The sequence below is a fragment of the Prionailurus viverrinus genome, chromosome B1 (assembly GCF_022837055.1).
Source record: "Prionailurus viverrinus isolate Anna chromosome B1, UM_Priviv_1.0, whole genome shotgun sequence".
In the NCBI taxonomy this organism is placed as follows: domain Eukaryota; kingdom Metazoa; phylum Chordata; class Mammalia; order Carnivora; family Felidae; genus Prionailurus; species Prionailurus viverrinus.
In genome coordinates this window covers 170180802-170193488 of record NC_062564.1, presented here as the reverse complement: position 1 = coordinate 170193488, position 12687 = coordinate 170180802, and positions in this window count along the sequence as shown.

Sequence of the window (12687 nt, the reverse complement as noted above, 5' to 3'; positions counted from 1 at the left end):
AATAGAATAGGAATGAAAAGAAAAGTCTGCCCAGTACTCTTATGGCATTACATTTCATATATTCTTGCCTGCATTCTTGCCATGTATTTCAAAAGCCAGGCAATGCTGGCTGTTGGCAAAGGCTATACAGTGATGCAGTCAAGGCTAGGATGGTCCAAGAAAACATTTTTAACTAAGATTGGTGTGTGTGTGTGGGGGGGGGGAGGGGTCTTCAAGAATGATACATACCTAATAATTATAAATGAATATTTGTTTTTTAATCTTCTTGTCATCCCAAGGTTTTCTTAAAAAGGCTAAATTACAGCCTTTTGACTTGTCTTTCATGCACAAACATCACACCCAGCAAAGAAGTCAGTCTGGAGTTCTTCAAAGTGGAGTGAAAATTTAAAGACTCTTTGGGCAAGCAATCTGACAGTAATACTTTTTAGATTTGGGGGATTGTTTTTTCTGCTTTTTTTTTTAATGTTTATTTATTTTGAGAGAGAGGGAGAAAGAGAAAGAGGAGGAGTAGAGAGAGAAAGAGAGAGAGACAGACAGAATCCCAAGCAGGCTCCACACTGTCAGCCCAGAACCTAATGTGGTGTTCAATCTCATGAACTATGAGATCATGACCTGAGCTGAGATCAAGAGTCAGATGCCCAACCGACTGAGCCACCAGGCACTTCTCTCCGGCTCATTTGTAGTTTCGTCAGCCACAATAATTTGACAATAATTTTTTTAGTACTTGATTTTGTAAAATTATTTCTAAGGCATTAAACATAGTTCTCATAGAATAAACATCTTTCTCTTTGCTCTTGTATTTAACTCGTCCATGTAACATTTAGTTATAACAAATTATTTCACTTAAAATTAATGTGATTTAGTGATACAATTATATCTATAATTACCAGCGCAATTATAAATCTAACAGATTTGGTTAGAAACAACTGATTCACGGGAGATACATTTGTCTGCTGATAGCCCAAGTAGGCAGGCAGATAAGAGTGTTTCTCCCCGTTGCAAGCATCAGCAGGCAGAAGGCGTTGGAGGAATGTATTACAGAGGGAATGGGGAGCGTATACCCATCTGGAATGTATGTGAAGTGGAACTTGGCTAAAAAGCTTTAGCTTGGGTCACCTGGGTGGCTCTGTCGGTTAAGCACCTGACTTTTGATTTCCACCCAGGTCATGATCCCAGGATCATGGGATGGAGCCCTGCATCGGGTTCCGTGCTGGGCACAGAGCCTGCTTAAGATTCTCTCTCTCTCTCTCTCTCTCTCTCTCTGCCCCTCCCCCACTTTCACGAGCGTTCACTCTCTCTCTCTCCCACTCTCTCTCTCTCTCTCAAAAAAGCTTTAGCTAACTGATGAATGATGGGACCATAACAATAACCAGAGACATGGTTGATAATATGCTCAAGGTTATTCACCATCACCTTCCTCACCTTCAGGTTTAAAAAAAATTTTTTTTTAATGTTTATTTATTTTGAGAGAGAGGTAGAGTGTGAGCAGGGGAGGGGCAGAGAGAGAGGGAGAGAGAGAGAATCCCAAGCAGGTGCTGCGCTCTCAGCGCAGAGCCCAGGGCAGGGCTCGAACTCACAGGGTCATGAGCTGAGCTGAAATCGAGAGTCAAATGCTTAACCAGCTGAGCCACCCAGGCATCCCCACCCTTCAGGTTTCTTCTAATGCAGGCTGTGTTTGACCTGCAGGGTTTGACCGGAGATTCAATTACTTTGGAAGACCTGTTGCTCTGTGCAAGACTGAAAGACCCCCTCACCTGTCTCACTTAGAGACAGTCTCTTTCTGTCTCTGGCTTACTTTACTTAGCATAATGTCCTCTGCATGTGGCATCTAAAAACATGGAAAATACAGAATCTGAGAGGAGAGTGGTAGAGTAGAATGGTAGGAACCAGGATAGGAGAAGTGGGGAAAACAGAGATGTTAGTCAGAAGGTACAAAGTTTCAATTATGAAGGACAAATAAGTCTTAGAGATCAAACACATCATCATGACTGTAGTTCAAACCAATGCACTGAATACTAGACGCTTAAGAGAGTAAATTTCAGGTGCTTTTTTGGACACACACACACACAAAGGTAACTATGTGTGGTGATATTATATTATATATGCAAATATAATATATATGCGTATATATTATATATGTATATATATGTATTGTATATACATATATATATATAATTTTAGTGAGAGAGAGAGAGAGTGAACTCAAGTGGGGGAGGGGCAGAGAGAGAAAGAGAGAGAGAGAGATTGAGAGAGAGAGAATCCCAAGCAGGCTCCATCCACGCTCAGATTGGAGCCCTGCAAAGGGCTCGATTCTATGACTCTGGGATCATGACCTGAGCCGAAATCAGGAGTCAGGATCTCAATCGACTGAGCCACACAGGCATACCAAGGAGATGGTATGTTAATTAGCTTGACTGTATTAATCATTTCACTATGTATATCAAATCATCATGTTGTGCACCTTACATATATAAAATTTTTATATTAAAATTAAAAAAAATAATTTCATAAAAGAGAAACAGTCTCATAGAACATGCAGCTGTAGCGGACTTTTGTTTCCTAGAAGTGATCTCAGGGGACACTGACCAAGAAGTATTCTCCTTCGGAGAACCACTGGCCTCTGGAAATTCCTGGATGGGAAAAAAACTCATTCTTTCACCTCTGGGGAGGTATCCGTGTCTCAAAGCACACTTCCTTCAAGAAAAGAAGGATCGCTCATTCTGAAGGCAATGTCTTGCTCTGGCCCCATTCTGAACTGTTTGAACTCTTTCATTAAACTTAGCACAGGACACACTGGAAAACTCAGAATGCACAGTTTGGTGGGAAGGTGACTTTGGGAATATAGCTTTCATAAAAGAATATAAGATGTCCTGAAAGCATTGCTTACATGCTGCAAAACCGAAGACTACCCTTAATATTAATCGATATCTGGAAAATCCATATTGATTGCCCACATTGCACCTGCCTCAGGTATCATTCTGCACTTTTGTATTTTATTCTCCATATTTTCCGTGATCTTAACCCTCTTCTCTCTGCAACCTTGTTTGAGGGATATCAAAATAAGATGTTACCCGAAGACACGAAAGCAAAACGTGTGCAAAATCTGGAGAGTGGTGGCATGGAAGTCTGGGAAGAGCGCTTATTTATTGCAATAAAAGAAAAATGTTGAGACTGATGGGAATAGTGATCTTTAAGTGTTTTTTTACGCACCGCTGGTTGCTTTGATGCACATATTACATTAGATCCACATAATATATTACGTATTGCTTTGCATTTGCTGAACGAAGCCACTGGGAAGCCTGAAAAGCCCCTAGGAGGAGCACTGGTTCCAAAACTAAGGTGCTGTTTCCTGGAGAAGCAGATGCCATTTCACTGCCCTGAAGTTTACATATTTGCTTTGACCTTTAGAGGTCTATTTTGAGTGGTTTGCTGTCTGCTGTAGGTTTTACCTGGAGACAGAATTGTCGATATATCTACTGTCACGTTTTTGTTTGCTGGCTAGGAAATATTACAGCAAGCTTTATTCTTAAGAAAGAGAAATATATCTGTGTCTCAGAACATTCTTCCCCAAGGTAAAATTGTCTGTACTTTTCGTGGGCTTTTTTTTTTTTTTCCACTAGTTGCTGCCAATCCTTTGCTGTTGCAAATATGGGAACAGCCACTGGCTGCTGCACTCTTCCCTTTTTCTTCTCCTTCCATGCTTGCGGAAATAAGAATTGGGGAAAACTATTGAGCCTACTTCTGAAGCAGAAGTTTCTGAATAAAACATTTAAGTGAGTTAGTAACGTTATTGGGTCGTTAATTGTAGAAAACTCCCCGAGTTCCTGGAATAAAAACGAAGCCCGTGACTCTCAGTCAAAACATGTACCAGGCACTGTGAGGGATACAGAGGCAGTATGATGTGGCCTTGTCCTTACCATGATTGGGGAGATAAGGCATGTCATAGTGTTATACCCAGAATTCGTGATCCCCAAAGGCCACCAGGGAGTCAAGTCCGATGCAAAAGCAAAAGAGCCTTTATTCGAGCTAGCTTGAGCTCAATCTCCTACCTGCACCAATGCAGCGGTGAGATACCGGAGAGAGAGAGCGAATTTCAAAAGCACGAAGGTTTTATAGGGATCATGGCCTTAGCTGATTGGCTGGAGAAGGGTCGTGGACTCAGCCGATTGGCTGCCAAAGTGTGGTCCCAGATCAGCAATTATCAGCGTCACCTGGAACTTCTTAAAAATGCAAATGTTGGGCCTGGTGGTCACAGACCTACTGAATCAGAAACTCCCGGGGTGGGGCTCAGCAATCTGTGTTTGAACAAGTCTTCCAAGAGATTCTGATGCACCTGAAGTTTAAGAACCACTGTGTCTGAGGATCTCTAACATGTTTGGCCTTAGTGTATCCAGAACGTTTCTCACTGGTCACCTATCAACCATTGGCTGTCAGCCTTGCTGTGCTATATAAATACCTAGCACCAAACACCATCCCCAGAGACTCTGATTAATTGGTTTGGGGAGGGGTAAAATGCTCCCAGGTCATTCTAAGCCTGGACAGGGTTGAGGGCTCCTGCCTCTGGCCCCTACCGGAGAGAAGCTCTCCCTCTTCTACTCACACGTTCCACGCCTCTCACACTCCCCTTCCTCCCACCTCAGACTTCGGAAGAATGCATCAATCGGTAGCCTGCTTTCTTAGAAAACATAAGTTACTCAAGGGGAGGAGGCGTGTTCTGAGGTTTGAGCAGGAACTTCTTTCTGTGGCCATATTGGGGACATAGCCACTAGTCAGCCGGCCTAGGTCTGCTCTTTCAATAGATAAATAGAATACAAGTTCTGACATGAGATTATTGTCTGGTAAGGACACTAAATATTATAAGGAGCTCAAAACAACTGGGTATTTGAACATGGGAGCCTTTTGGGGGGACTTAGCTGGAAGCTGTGCCTTTGCTAATAGCTAGGATTTCTATAAGCCAAGACATGGATGGAAGTCGTGGCCCATGCTGAGCACAATGCCTGGCGGATGACAAACATTCATTACATGTACCAAGTGTCCCCAAAGATGATGATGATAGGCAATGTGTCACTGGGGCTAGGAGAGCAGGCTCTGGATTTGAACTCTCTGGTTTTGAATCCCAGTTCTCCTATTTACCAGCTGTGACTTCAGGTAATTTTCTTATACTTATTGTGCCTCAATTTTCTTATTTGTAAAATGGGAGTAACGCTAATCCCTACCTTATAGGGTTGTTGGGAGAATTTACATTTAAATTTCAGTACCTGCCACATAAGACTAGAGATCCTTTAGAAATTGATTGTGAAAGCTTTGAAAGGACAAAGCTCTGTACTCATCCTGGAAGCAATGAATGCTTTTTCAATCACGTTATTTACATCATGAAAGATTGGTTTGGAAAAACAAAGTGATTATTTATTAAAAGAAGTGATGGAATTGGGAATAATAAGAATTTAGGGCGCCAAGCATACTCTTAACCAATGACAGTATATGGTGCTGGATTGTTTTTTGGTGTTTTTTTTTGTTTGTTTTTTGTTTTTAATTCTCAGAATACATGAATCTGGGAACCAAGAGGTGGAAGTAAGTATGGATCCTCTAAATATTACTCTTATAGTCTGACTCACAATATGTTTGCCTCTATCCCCATGATGTTATGCTCTTGATATCTTAGTATTCAAAGGACAAGAGCTTGCATCAGACCCCAAGCAATGGTCTATAAAACAAAGAATTGAGACTTCCAGAAGGGCATTTTTAGCTTCTGGTGACACCAGACCTACGGAAGAAAAAGTTACTGTTTGGCAGACTGATCCTGTTTATGGAGAATAGCATCGGTGCTACACAATATATGCAAGAAGGGAGATATCTGGAATTCAGGACATTTCTCAGTCACCTTTTAGATACTGCCATATCCAGTGATAAAGGTTCATGGAAGATTACAGTCTTGCAATAAAAGCAGGGCAACCAAAAGGTAAGATAACCTGGAAAGGAGGTTTTGAATAACTCTACTAGGAAAAGAACCCAGTCTACTGAGGTGCTGACAGAGGGCAGACTTAACATGAAATAAGACAAGCAAGAAATTTGGAAATACAAACCAACTTTCATGACCAGTTGTAGAAACAAGGAGAGTAGCTATTCGCATGTTCTTGACCTCCGTATTTTCTTTCCCCTCACCTTCCCCCACTACTGGGCAGAGTGTGGAGTTGGTAGTTTGATAACTGAGTCCATATTTAACTTTAAATTCCTATCAAAATCTCATCAATCATTGTCTGTCATTGTCTCTGTCCCTGGGTCAGCTTTATTTCTTCTCTCTAGTTCAGCTACAATTTCATTTTGATGCTTAGGAATAGCCTGGGTGAAAATCAAAGATGTGTGGGTCCTTGTTGGGGAAGATAATTCAGCATAGCCTGTAGCTGATGCGAAAAGCTTTTTAAACACCAGGCTAGTTTGTCATTGTGCTTTGGAGAACAGTGACTGGAAATGAGAATGTGAAATAAAATGAATAGATCTGTGGGCACCTGGGTGGCTCAGTTGGTTAAGCATCTGACTTCAGCTCAGGTCATGATCTCACAGTTTGTGGGTTTGAGCCCCACACCGGGCTCTGTGTGACAGCTCAGAGCCTGGAGCCTGCTTCAGATTCTGTGTCTCCCCCTCTCTCTGCCCCTACCCTGCTAATGCTCTGTCTCTCTCTCAAAAATAAATAAACATTTAAAAAGTAAAAAATAAGTAAAAAGAATAGATCTGGTTCATTTACTGTGTTTTGGGCAGGGATCTGGAAGAGGAAGTGAATCTCACTAAGAAGTGACAAGCACCATTCATCAAACTGTGCAGGGTATGTCTTCAGTATTGACCCGTGTCTGTAAAAATCATAGCACCAGTGGAATGATCAGATTCTATCTCAGGAAATCAGGGTCTCCTCAGAATTTTGGAAAATCCAAGGGCTCCAAGAAATTTTCAAGTGAGAGATATTTATTCCCCGCTAATGAGGAAGATGCACATTTGAGCAATTGTTTGGAAAAATCAAAGTAATGTTACAGTAGGCTTTTATGCCAGCACATTTTCTTTGCATATCTGAGTTGCAGGAGTGATTTTTGGTGCATATAATTACTAACTTCTGATGATTAAATTTATACGTGATCACTGTAATTTTTTTTTTAAATAAAGATAAAACTAAAGAAAAAAAACAGCACAAATGCACACTTTGATGTTATTTCCTTTAGAACTTCTCACTTATATTTTTATGAAGTGTGTACATTTGGATCATTCTTTTTCATTTCCAGCCTTACGAAGGTATAATAGGCAAATAAAAAGTGTATATATTTATATTGTACAATATGATGTTTGTGATATATGCATGCATTGTGAAATGATTACCAAAATCAAGCTAATTAACTGGCTTTAATTACCTCATTTAGCTATCTTTTGCACATATGTGTGCATATGTGTGTGATAAAAACATTTAAAGATCTAGTCTCTTGGACTAGAGTCACCATGTTGTACATTGGATCTCCAGAATTTATTCATCTTGCATAACTGAAACTTTGTGCCCTCTCACCAGCATCTCCCCATTTCTCTGAACCGCCATCTCCTGGCAGCCATCATTATACTCTCTGTTTGGGGGAGGTCAACTGTTTTAGATCACAAATATAAGTGATAGGAAACAGTATTTGTCTATGACTGACTTATTTAACTTAGCCTAATGTCCTCCAGGTCCATCCATATTGTTGTGAATGACATGATTTCCTTCTTTTATAGGCTAAATAACACTTTGATGTATTTATATGTAACATTTCTTTAACCATTCATCCATTGAGGGACACATAGGTTGTTTCCATATATTGGCTACTGTGAATAATGCCACAATACACATGAGAGCACAGATATCTTTTCTAGATACTGACTTCATTTCCTTGGGTATATATATCCAGAAATGGTATTTCTGGATCGTGTAGTAAATCCATTTTTAATTTTTTGAGGATCCTCCATACTGCTTTCCACAGTATGGTTGGTTTACATTCTCACCAACAGTGCACAAGGGTTCACTTTTCTCCACTTCCTTATCAACACTTAAGTATCTTCTCTTTTAAGAAAAATTTTTAATGTTTTTTATTTATTTTTGAGAGAGAGAGAGGGAGAGAGAGAGAAATAGAGCATGAGTGAGAGAGGGGCAGAGAGAGAGGGAGACACAGAAACTGAAGCAGGCTCCAGGCTCTGAGCTATCAGTACAGACCCCAATGTGGGGCTCCAACTCATGAACTGCAAGATGATGGCCTCAACCGAAGTTGGATGCTTGAATGACTAAGCCACCCAGGTGCTCCTATTTTTAATAACAGCCATTCTAATAAAAATGAAGTGATGTATTGTGATTTTGATTTGCATTTTCCTGATATTAGTGATATTGAGCACCTTTTCATACACGTGTTGGCATTTGTATGTCTTCTTTGAAAAAAAGAAGTCCTTTTCCAGGTCCTTTGCCAATTTTTTAATCAGCTTATTTGTTTTCTTGCTATTAAATTGTTTAAGTTCCTTATATGTCTTGGATATTAACGTATCAGATATGTGATTTGTAAGTATTTTCTCCCATTCCTTAAGCTGTCTCTTCACCCTGTTGGTTGTTTCCTTTGCTGTGCAGAAGTTTTTTGGTTTGATAATGTCCCACTTGTCTATTTTTGCTTTTGTTGCCTGGATTTTGGGATCATATCCAAAAAATCATTGCCCAGACCAATATCAAGAAGATTTTCCCCTAATCTTCTTTGAATAGATTCACATTAAATCTTTAATTCATTCTGAGTTGATTTTTGTATACAGACTGAGATTAGGGTCCAATTTCATTCTTCTGCCTGTGGGTATCTAATTTTCCCAGCAGCATTTGTTGAAGAGACTATTCTCTCTCCCTGTGTGCTCTTGGCACCTTTGTTGAGATTGACCATTTATGTGTGGATTTATTTCTGGGCTCTCTGTTCTGTTCCACTGGTCTGTATGTCTGCTTTTATGCCAGCTTCATGCTGTTTTGATTACTATAGCCTTTTATAAAATATACAAGGCTATATTTTGTATAGCCTTGTATATTTTGAAAGTATACCATGATACTCTCAGTTTTGTTCTTCTTTCTTGAGATTGCTTTGGCTACTCAGGGCTTTTGTGGTTTCAAATGAATTTTAGAATTGTTGTTTTCTATTTCTGTAAAAAAAAATGCCATTGGAATTTTGATAATAATTGCATTGCCTGTGTCAGCAGGTAGGTGGGTCTTGTGCCTGAGTTCACAGGGGCCAGCCTAGAGCTTTGGTCCATGGGAGTGGGCCTAGAGACTCTGTCCACAGGATTATGCCTGAAGCCTGGGTCCATGATGGACAATCTGACACTGGGGCAGGTGTGGTGCCTGGGTCCATGGGGATGAGCCTTGTCCTGAGTCTGGGGCTGGCCTGGCACCTAAGTCCACAGAGATAGGCCTGGTGCCTGGGTATTTAGATGGCTGGCTTGTTGCCAGGGTCAGGTTTGAAGTCTGATTCCTTGGGCAAAAACTGGACCCTGAATCTGTGACGACTGACCTGGAACTGGGTGCACAAGGGTAGTCCTAGACCCTGGGTCCACTGGAGAGGACCTGGACTTTTGGTTTGCTGGAGCCTTGGGCCACACAGGTTGTTCTGGGGGTGGGCCAGGAGCCTAGGGCCAAGGAGTTGGCCTGGTACTGAGGAGGGTCTGGTGGCTGAAGTCCATGGAGAAGACTGGGGCTCGCTTCACTTTTCTTTTCTCAACCCACAGGGAGGGTATCCCTCTCTGCTTCACTGCCTCGGCTTGGGGAAAAGGTGATGTAGGTAATGTGAAACTGTCTTTCCTACACTCTTCAATGTGTCTTTTCTTATTTCTGTGCTCCATCCAGGTGCTGTAATCTCTCACCTGGAATCCTTAACTCTTGGGAAGGTATTTTTTTCAGGGTAGTTGTTCGGATGGATGTTTCTGTAAGGGGATAATCCCTGGAAACTCATTCTGCCATCTTGCTAGCATCATTCTCTGTATCTTTCTGTATGTATGTTTCTTCTTGCTAATTACAAAAATGTGTGTGTGTGTGTGTGTGTGTGTGTGTGTGTGTGTGTCTTTATTTTTGAGAGAGAGAAAGAGCTGGGGAGGAGCAGACAGAGAGAGGCAGACACAGAATATGAAGCAGGCTCCAGGCTCCAAGCTGTCAGCACAGAGCCTGTTGCGGGGCTCGAACTTATGAACCATGAAGTCATGACCTGAGCCGAGGTCCAACACTTTACAGACCGAGCCACCTAAGCTTGCCTCTTCTTGCTAATTTTTTAATCAAGAAACATAGAACTATCCCTTCTTCAGCACTTTATTTCAGTTTGGCTTAAATGTCACTGCAACCAGGGAGCTTCCCTGACTACCCTATTTAAAACTATCATCCTCCGAACCCCCATATTGTTTTTCACTTTGCTTTTCATCATAACATTTATTGGTAGCTAGCAATGTATTATATTTAGTTGTTACTATGGCAGGGATTTTGTTCATTTCATTAGCCCTAAATGCTAGAATAATGACAGTTATGTTATAAATACTTAGTAAATATTTATTGAATAAATTTATTAAAATATATAATTCAATAAAGCTTATTCATGTAGGGAATTCAAATATTTTGTTAAAATTATTGTTTATTATTGTAAATAAATAAAATTATTTATTCTACTTTTTTTTGCTTTTTTTATTATGGTAGAATTACTTTGTGTATCCTCCTCCTTTCTTTTGTTAAAGTTATTATGATGAATGATTCTGTTTTCCAATTGTATTTCTGAGTGATTTATATGCAATTTTCTTTTCGAAAGTTGGTTTATAAAATTATTTTGTGTGGGCCATTTTTTGGACTCTATTACTGATTCTTAAAATATTAAAATTGATTCACTTGCATTTTTTAAATATATATTTATATAATTGGGTGCTGAAAATGGTTGATTGATTAGTTAGCTCATGGGATATTCTGAATAAACTACAACCTTTCTGTTGGTATTAATAATATACTTTAACCTTTATATTGTCAATGCTAAGGATGACTCTTGACTTACACTATATTCCTAAAATTTGCTCAGTCACTATCTGATTGCCCACACATTTTTGCTTATGCCACCCAAATCCTGTTAAGTACAGAAGCATACCAAGAGAGAATGGCCAAGGGAATTATGGCTGCAACTGGTCAAAATCTGTGAATGAATAATTTCTTTTGGTCCCACTGAAATCCTCTTATAAGAAGGTAAAGGAGGTGGAGTAAATGGAGAAGTTCCATGGCTTGATATGTGTCCCCAGCCATGAAAATAACTATATTTGTTGTCAGGTTCAGGAAATTCGGGTTTCTATTCTTCCCTTATTCTTCCCAATTCTATTCTGAGCAGTGCTCAATGACTCAGAAAGAGCTAGGTCAACCACATTCATGGATTCAGCACATTTATCCATTGTCTCATTCCAAATGTAATTAACTGTCAGTAGGTCTAGTGGCCAGAAAAAGCTCTATGAAATATACAGAGATTAAATTCTTTTCAGAGATTCTCCCTGGACAGTAGTGATGATGCTTCTGTCACTCACTTGATGACGCCAAATGAGTGCCAAGTATTAAAGGAATCCTTTAACTACTTGAGCTATACCTGCGGGATCACTGGATTTAAGGAAGAGTCTGGATCAACTAGTAATATTCTAATCTTCATAAAGCCCTTGGCTAAATTCCATGTGTTTTTTTCCCCTCCATAATAGAACAGATGAACTTCTTGCCAATAATGTTTAGTATATATACAAAAAAGCATATATGTGGTAGTGGTGATTCACTCCTAAATTGTACTTCATGGTTTGCAAAAATTGTTACTTTTCTAAATAGAGGTAGGGGAATCACAATTCAGATTATACATGAAAGTTTTTCTGACATTACATAGAACCTCCCACGCGTAGCATCAGTCTACATCTAAACGTTTTTTGTGCTTCAGAGACAATTAATTCTCCCTCTTGTCTGCCAACTGGTCCCTGATGCTGTGTATACAAAAATGCAATGAGCGTTCCAAACGCCACAGAGATGTTAAAAGGGAACAAATGGATGAAACTCATTAGAATACTCATGAAAGATTATTGAAAAACATTAGGACAGAATTAGAGACCTTTAATTTACAAAACAAATGAAACAAACTACCTCTACAACCTTTACGTGTATGTTTTAAGTAGTATCAGAAGTATAATTATAGGGGTGCCTGGGTGGCTCAGTCAGCTGAGCATCTGACTTCGGTTCAGGTCATGATCTCACGGTTCATGAGTTCGAGCCCCACATCAGGCTCTGTACTGACAGCTCAGAGCCTGGAGCCTGCTTCAGATTCCGTGTGTCTCCCTCTCCCCCTGCCCCTCCCCTACTCGTTCTCTCTCCCCCCCCCCTCAAAAACAAATAAAAAACATTAAAAGTTAAAACAAATAAAAGAAGTATAATTATAACCTATGTATTTTGCAGTTTCTGATGCTCTGGGTTAATGTCTTCATACTAAAGTGTATTCACCAATATTCCAGCTCCTCTATTTGTCTTTCCAGGTTCTAGAAACTTCAGTGTTACTCATTAGAGGTCTTACCTTCTGGCATGTTTGAAAGTGGTATTCTATAACCATATAATGAATATAAAGTTGGATTATAGAATATCTCACTTATCTTTGGAGTTTATTGTTGTAAAAGTGTGCTAGT